The sequence below is a fragment of the Macrotis lagotis genome, chromosome 2 (genome assembly GCF_037893015.1).
Source record: "Macrotis lagotis isolate mMagLag1 chromosome 2, bilby.v1.9.chrom.fasta, whole genome shotgun sequence".
NCBI classification, from domain to species: domain Eukaryota; kingdom Metazoa; phylum Chordata; class Mammalia; order Peramelemorphia; family Peramelidae; genus Macrotis; species Macrotis lagotis.
This window is the reverse complement of record NC_133659.1, coordinates 313546192-313555296: the sequence shown is the minus strand read 5'-3', so window position 1 is coordinate 313555296 and position 9105 is coordinate 313546192.

Genomic DNA, 9105 nt, shown 5'->3' with positions numbered 1-9105 from the left:
GCTGGAGATAGTCTGATGAATCCTATGGACCAAGGTATAATATAAAATATTATTGAAGTACAGAAGAAATCAATTATACTAAAATTGTTATCCAACTATTTTAATTATGATGTAGAAATATAGAAATATAATAGCTACAATAATTTCAGAGTGGTAAGTATGAACATTTTGCAGTATCTGCAGCCACCCATATTATATGAAAATATTTGAGATTTCAGTTCTTGAAAAAGTCATAGATACTGCTAAATGCTGCTGTGGTTTGTTGCCTGTATTCATAATTGAAGAAAATGCTTCATTTTAATTAGAGGTTAGAGAAAATAAAGATGTCGCTTTTTTCCATCTGAATTTACAGACTCCCTAAAATCTATCCATAAGTCTGAAGTTAAGAGCCCCTGGTCTAGACCATAAACTATAACTCATTAATTTAAACACTTTATTTCACAGATGAGGGCCCGGAGAGGTCATATGGACAATAAATAGCATAATTAGGAGTTGGCTCTAGGCCCCTGAGTGCCATCCAGCTTAGGTCATCCCCAGGTGTAAGCACCTCTCTCTGATGCCTCCATCTGGAAGCATCTTTTCATACTGTCAGCTCTTCCCCCCACACAAGCTGAAATTGGCTGAATAGTGACAGAATTGGGACTGGAACTCTAGACCTCTGACTCCAGGTTCTTCCCTCTGCTGTAGAGCTGAAGGGAAGCAAAGATGACCTTCCTTGGCTACTGTTTCTAAGGCTTTTGTTGAAAGGGATAAATGAATGATGTGCATTTGGTCTCCTACCAACTTGATTTCTGTGCTCACTATATTCCTTTTCTTCTTAGCAACAAGGGCCTTGAAAGCCATTGGCGTGCGCACACACGTCACTTTTACTTAACAGTGTCTTCTCTAATGGTGGGTTCTAGAGAGGAATTGAGTTGAGTACTAAGATGGGTTTCCATCATTTTTTTAACCTTTCCTCCCCCCCAATGTAGAAGATCCTCCAGGGGATAGTCACTTCTCTCCTAGGAATAAAAAGGCTCAAACCCTGGTGTGGAGGGTCAGAGATGGGACTCCAATGATGGACACTCGAATTGGGATTCAAGGAAACTCTGAAAGGACTTTAAAAGGGTTTAAGGGGGCAGCTGAGTAGTGCAGTGGAGAGAGCACCAGCCCTAGAGGCAGGAGGACTTGAGTTCAAATCCAACCTCAAACACTTGATACAGATTTTTTTTTTTTAGTTTTTGCAAGGCAATGGGGTTAAGTGGCTTGCCCAAGGCCACACAGCTAGGTCATTCTTAAGTGTCTGAGACCGGATTTGAACCCAGGTACTCCTGACTCCAGGGCCAGTGCTTTATCCACTGCACCACCTAGCCACCCCTTGATACAGAATTTTAAAAAGGATCACTGGAGACCACAGTCCAGCAGCTCTCAGAGAGCTCTTAGACACCCTCATGGCCACTGTCCCTTTTGGGAGAATTTGGCTAGATTGAATTTGACCAGGTTCTCCTTGATAATGTCCTCCTTCACCAGATTTGACAAAAGGCACCCAATCTGGCAGTCTCCTGGCTAAGCCAAGCCAAGCTTTGGAGTTATTCCAAAGATTTATTGTTCAACTGCATTGAAGTTATTCAGCCCCTCTGAGGCATTGATGGCAATATTGATAAGGTACATGAAGAATAGCAAATCCCGTTCCTCAAAACCACCCTGAGAATCAAATAGGAAATGAAAGTATTACAATCCCCATTTTGCAGATGAGGAAATTGAGGCTTTATGGAGTAAAGTGATCTTAGATCTGTTCCCCCAAGGAGTTCAAAGATAAAATTAAAAGTGCTACATCTTGAAAAAGTTCACCTCTGCACTTTTGATAGCCGCAAAGATTTGAACTCAAGATTGTCACCAATTGGGGAATGAGCAAATTGTGATATATGAATGTAATGGAATATTATTACTCTATAAGAGATGAAGACTCTTAGAAGAAATTTGGGGAAAACTTAAATGAACTGATACACAATAGGGAGAGTTTCCACAGAAATGTAGAAGAATGTCTCTAGAAGTCCAAAGTGTGCAGTGAATAATCATGATTCCAGAGACCTGATGGGAAGACTACCTCCTGCCCCTTTCTAAACACACAGGGAATTCTTTAGGCACAGAAGGAAGCACGCATTTTTAAAAAGTTGACCAATCATATTGATTTGCTTTGCTTGAATGTACTAATTTATCACATGGAGGGTTCTATTTTCATTGGGATAAATTTTCATTGGGAAGTCAGACTGAGACATGAAAAAAATTAAATTAAAAAACATCCAGAAAACATTTGGAATTTTTTTATTTCATAAATAGGTGATGGGGGGTACAGAGCCAGGGTGGTGGAGTAAAGACAGGAACTTGCTTGAGCTCTCCTTAAACTCCCCAAATACCTTTAAAGATAGCTGATTTGGGGCAGCTAGGTGGCACAGTAGATAGAGCACCAGCCCTGGAGTCAGGAGGACCTGAGTTCAAATCCGATCTCAGACATATAATTGCCTAACTGTGTGACCTTGTGCAAGTCACTTAACACCACTGCCTTACAAAAACTTAAAAAAAAAGGTGGCTTGCTGGAGGTCACAGAGATATAATAAAGGTAGGAACACAGGTCTTCGGAGTTCAGGCCCACAACTCTTTCTCTTGTGCCATACTTCCTTTCTGATGTGTCTCAGGAGGGTCAGAATATCTGTATACCAGTACTGGAACTAATTTCTAAAGTCCTTTCATATCCTCACCCTAAACTCTGAGGAGCCTTTTCTGATTATTCATGATGACTCCACCCCAAGCTTGGAACTTCCCCTGAACGGCATGAACAGATGTCCTGTAATGGCTCAGCAAGCAAGAGATGCTGAAAAATCAATCTCCAAGCTTGAAGGGTCTCCTGGCCAAGTCATCAGAATGACTTGTCGGCATTTATCAGACTTTGTCTTTCCTTCTTCTGGAATTAATTCAGACCAGAGACTGCAGATGTGATCAGGAAATGAGCTTTGGGGGAAGCAAACGAGCCACAGCCGTGAGCCTGGGCTGATGAGAAGAAGAATCATTGGCCTTGGGGTTTTCCAGACCACAGGGGAATAAAGGCATGACTAATTAGCCACATGATTAATTAACTTCTGGGCATAGTGAACAGAGGACCTCTTTTGGAGCCAGGATGAATTGGGTTCAAGTCCATCCTGTCTGTATGACCCAAATCACAAACTCAGCTAATGTACACTAAGCAACTCTCTAAGACTTCATCAGTGGAGGTGGTTTTCTCACCTCTCAGACTGAGTCCCCATCCTAACTTAAGGTTCTGCCAAAGACCAAGGAACATCACTGTGATGCTCACAATAGAAAATTCACCACGGTGCTTGGGGGAAAGGGGGGAGGGTCTTCTGATACCAACTCCAATCGTCTTCCTACCATAACTTTAACTTCATCTCAAGCAAGAGAATCATAGTTGGTCTTTACAGAGGACTTCAAAGTTTATTAAACACTTTGCCTTCATTATTTCATCTGAACCTCACAGCCTCAACTCAGTGAGAATCTCCACTCCACAGATGAAGAAACTGAGGCCAAGATGAAGTGGTTTGTCACAGAAGCATGACAAGTGTCAGAATCTAGATTTGAACCCACATCTTCCTGCTTCCCTACTTCTGTTTCCATTGGAGGACCCTGCTAGAGCTCCCTTCAACTTGTTTCTTGGGGGGGGGGGGTTTGCTGTGATTGCATCAGTGTAAAGACTCCCACCAATGCAGATCAGCACCTACTCCTCCATGTATATCCTTAGAGCAGAGTCAGAGAACTTGTAATCCTTTATAACTGATTTCCTTTATATTCTATGTATTTTACTTTTTAAATTTAAAAACATTATTCTGAGGAGGCTTCACTGGACTGTTAAAGGAGACCATAAGACAAAAAAAAAAACATTAGAACCCCTGCATCTTGGAGAATCATCAATGCAATGAGCTGGGTGGAAGAGCGGAGAACACTAGGCCTGAGGGCAGACAATAACCAGCTGTTTGATCCTGGGCACATCCCTTAAACCACTGTCTGCCTCAGTTTCCCTATCTGTAAAAATGAGGATAATAAGCACCTCGCAGGGTTGTCATGAGGATTGAGAGATAATATTTGTAAATCCCAGTGTCTGACGCATAGTAGATATTTCATAAATGTTCACTCCCTTCCAATTCCCTCTTTCCTTCTCCTCAACACCAAGATGGCAGTCAGCATATGTCAAAGGCAGGGTTAAACCTGGGTCTTCCTGTCTCTAAGCCTGGTTCTTACCTACTGTGCCACATTATTTCTCACACCCCACACACAGAGAATATAATTATATGTATATAGTATATATGTATATTGTATGTAAATATAGATAGATGATAGCTAGATATCTCCTGATCATTCCTGAGTTTTTTATCCTTTTGTTGTCCAGGCATTTCAGTTGTGCCTGATTCTTTGTGATCCATTTGGGGTTTTCCTGACAAAGATACTGGAATGGTTTGCCTTTTCCTTCTCCGGCTCATTTTTCAGATAAGGCAGAGTTAAATGATTTGCCCAAGGTCACACAATTAGCAAATGTGTGAGGGCAGAATTGAACTTAGGGTATCCTGACTCTAGGTCCAGTGCTCACCTCACTGACCCTTTATGCTTAGGTAACAATAATACAACTGACATTCCTTCTGTAACACTTTCCTCTAAACAGGGTTGACATTATTATCCCCATTTAGAGATGAGAAAGCTGAGGTTCAGAGAGGCGATAGTTTCCCCTGGTCACATGGCTAATGCATGCAGGGGCCTGGCCTGGACTCCAGGTCTCCAGTGGTGCTGTCCTGTAGCATGCTATTTCTAACAGACAGGTGGCCAAATGGACACTCAGTGTGCCTGGAGCTCAAAGCATAGTGACAGAGCCATGGCAAGGCCCGGGCCAGAGACATTCAAATGAAGGAACAGGCAGTTTTCTGGGTCCTATGCAAGACAGATTTGTTCCAAGTGGCCAAAAAGTCCAATGAATCAGTCAGTAAATTCCCACAGTAAATCTGTGGGAATGCAGCTGTGAGGCTGTTGTTGGGAATGATGAAATTGGAGATAAACTCATCCAGTTCACAGATGACCCTAATCTGGGAGGGGCGCTCAGAGCACTTAACATGGGTCACCTGTGGTCACTGATCACCAGCCGCTTTGACGGTGAGATCAATACACAAGCCAGTCTGGGGTTCAAACAGTGGGCCCAGCCTCTCATGGGAATGATCCTGGAATCCTTCCAAGTTGGGTAGAAACTACCAGTGACTATGCTAGCAGCGGAGGAAGATGTCAGGGACTCATTTGGAGTCTTGTCGTCCTTCCTGGGATCTTAGTGGATGTCCCCTGTGCCTCTCCCACTCCTGGGCCTTCCTTCAAATCTTGTCCAGTCACCTAGTTGGGCTATCTTGCCATCTGTTCTGTTCCTGGTGCCCTACTCATCCCCATCTGGACCAGCTCCCGAGGCTTGGTGACGAGGTCCAGGTCGCCATGTAAATCCATTCAACTTTGGAGCAATTGTCCATGGTTTAATCATCTGGATTCAACATTTACCAAGCTTATTGCATCTAAATGGCCTCTAGAGGACACCTCATATATCCCAACCAGCCACCCCTTTGTCTTACCTCACTTTCCACTCTTGCTCTGGAGATGGTAATTAAATCAACATCTTTTCTGCTGGAAAAGGCATGTAAATAGAATACCCTCTCAATCAATTCATCATCATCACTGTGACTCACATGGCCAAAATGTTCCCTGAACAAGGCTACTTTCCCCTATTGGAATGTAAGCTCTTTGAGGAAGAGATAACACATATAGGGTAGCCTGTAAGTTACATATGTATTCCATAGGTTCCCTTATATGTGTTATGCACCACAAAAAGTGACTGGCTCACTTTTTTGTATTTATATTCCCTTCCCCTTTTAGCACCATTTCTAATACAGAATCAACACATAATGAAAGCTTTTTCTTTCACTTATTCTATTTTATTTATTCACCTTTACAATATAGTAAAAAATCAAAGTAGAATTTGCTATATTCTGACAAATAAGAGAAGTGTTAAAAAAAAAAAAGGTCAATGTCACCAAAGTCCAGGTACATGTATATAAAGAGGTTCCTATAACTTTCCATTTCAATTAATTGGAATAAGATTACGATGAAGTATTAAAATTTGTTAACCACACTGTCTCTATCAAGTGGTCCATTTGAAACATGTGACCCTCTTTGATTGGGAAAAATTGTGACCAGCTAACCAAACAAGCTAAGGGTATTGGGGAGGTGAAATTTAAATACCAGAAAAAAGTAGATCAGTTATTTAGGCCACCAGTGAAGGACCCTGGGTTTGGGAAACACCTGGGAGTGTGAGATCCTTGAGCACATCCCAGACAGAAGCAGAGCATGTGGGAAGAGGGGAGGAAGTGCCAGAGAAGAAGAAAAGGAATCTGGATTCTTCCTCCCCCATCCCTATCATTGACTGGGAGAGCCGGGACCTAGGGCAGAGAAAGATCCAAAGACACCCTGATGGATGCAGAAGGACAGCAATCTGAAGGAAGAACTAGTTCAGAGAGTGTGACACCTCAGAGCAGGGAGAATGTCATTGAGGGACCTGAGGAAGTCCTAGAAAGTTGAGAGGAACTTCAGGAGGACTCTAGAAGGAAGAAAAGAATTTCCAATGCCTAGACCCTCTGGGTGGCCTTTGGCACCTGTGTTCCCTACAAATGAGCTTTGAACTGTAAATTTTAACCTACTCTCCCCAGGAATCTCATATGCTAATGGAGGGAGTGAACCTTCAATTTGGGTGAAGGGGAATGTTTTATACCAATTGTTTTTACTCTACCATCTTGATAAGCCTCATTTTCTAAAGACTGGTTGAAGTCTAACTATCAATGGGCAGCATACCAATGGGGGTTTGTGAACGAAAAACCTTAGTCCTTCAGGGGAACCCAATCAAACCTTGAGAAGCAGTGGTCAATTGTCCATTATTTGTCCTGGGAATTGACAAAATAGCCCTGGGAAGGTGCACAAGAATCCACAGGAATGACCACTGGGCATGGGAAATTTTGGCTACTTGGGAGCCAAGGACAAAGAATGTCAATACAATAGCTACCAAGTATTGAGTGGCAATAACATAGAGCATGGAGAAACGTTGGCATGAAAGCTCTTCATAACCTAGGAAACATATGAAGACCTTGGAAAGGATTCAGAGAATCATGTGGAAAAAGCTGATCCACCACTTCCGGATGCTCCCCCTTCTATCTAGACATCTCCAACAGTTAAAGTTGTTTGTCAGCTTCCTAGTAGTATGACCATTAGCAAAACTAATGCACAGTAATACATCAAATGCATCTGTGCCTCAGTTTCTTAAAATTAAAATGAGGATAACCAAATTACCATATAGAATTAGTAGGGGGAAACCATTTTGTAAGCCTTGACGTATCACAAAAATGTGAACTAATATTATTGGGCCAAAATCTGCCTTTCACTAATCCCTCTTCCCTATGAGAGTCCTTCAGACATCTGAAGGTAGTCATCCCATTCCAGCTAATTCTTCTCTCTTCCAGGCTAAACACCCCCAATTCCTCCAGCAGTTCTCATATGGCAGGGTTTCCCGTCGTGTACGCCTTTTCTAGCTCTTCCCCAATTTACCGGCGTTCCTCAAACGTGACACCCAGCACTTAGTGCAGTGTTCCAGAGAAGTGATCTGATCCACCAAGGGACCTGGCCTGGCTATGATCCCTCCCAGTACAGCCAATTGTTGCCTTAGCTTTCTGGGCTTCCAAGCACAGTGTTGATGTGGCCACTTAAACTCCTCACTATTTTTCAGAAGAATGACTATCAAGCCACATCTCCTTCCTCCATTTTGTATTCCTGTAATTAATTTCTGAACCTCAGGATAAGCCTTTCTATTTGTCCTTTGTTAGGTGGCAAAGGCTACCCAGAGGGTCTGGGCATTGGAAATTCTTTTCCTCCTTCTAGAGTTGTTTGAGAGCCATTTTTCAGTCATGTCCAATTCTCTGTGATCCCATTTGGGATTTTCTTAGCAGAGATACTCTGCCATTTCCTTACAGATGAGAAATAGAAGGTGAAAAGAGTGAAGTGGGGGCAACTAAGTGGTGCAGTGAATAGAGCGACCCTGGAACCAGGAGGACCTGAGTTCAAAGTGGGCCTCAGACATTTAATAATTATCTATCTGTGTGACCTTGGGCAAGTCACTTAACCCCTTGCCTTGCCAAAAAAAACTAAAAAAAAAGAGTGAAATGACTTTCCTTGAGTCACACAGCTACTGAGTGTTACTATATTCAGTCTTTAATATTCTAGACTATCAGAATCTTCTGGAATTCTGACTCTGTTGTCCAACACTATGTGTTGGCTATCCTTCCCCACTTTGTGTCAGCTATAACTTCAATCAACATGCCATCTATACCTTTATCCAGGTAAATGTTGAACTGCCAGGCCCTAGCCTGGATTCCCAAGGCATTCCACCAGAGACCCCCTTCTCAGTCAGCAACAATTCATACTTGTTCAATCAGATCTGAACCCACCTAATTCTACTATTGTTCAGTCCACATCTCTCCATCTTTACAACAAAAATAAGACACTTTATTAAGTGCTTTGCCAAAATCTAGGAATCGCCACTATAGCTCCCTGAGATCAGTTTTCTCATCTTAAGATGGAGAAATGGAAAGATGAATATGTGGCATAAAGTTGCAGTCAGGAAGGCATCTTACACATCTCCAATGTGAGCTTCAGAAGTATGAGCTCTACAAATGTAAGCCGTTACTGGCCTACAGGTCTGAGTGGAGGTCAACCAATGTAGGCAGCTCGCTGTTGCTTTGTGTCCCACTGAAAGGAATACCACAAAGAGACATTTTGTATAGCAAACCTATTTATTTCACCGACCAAGAAGAAGACTCAGAAAAGAGTTTCCCTTGATCTGGGTACAAACACTGTCCAATAAACACTCCTGTACAACAGAGGTTTTCTCTGGCTCCTGGCCATGGAAAAGGTACTCTCTTTAAGAAATACTAGTGATTATGTTCTGTGGATATTCTGAGAAGGGGGATAGAGATAAAGAGAGGAAGAGACAGAGACAGTGAGGGGGAG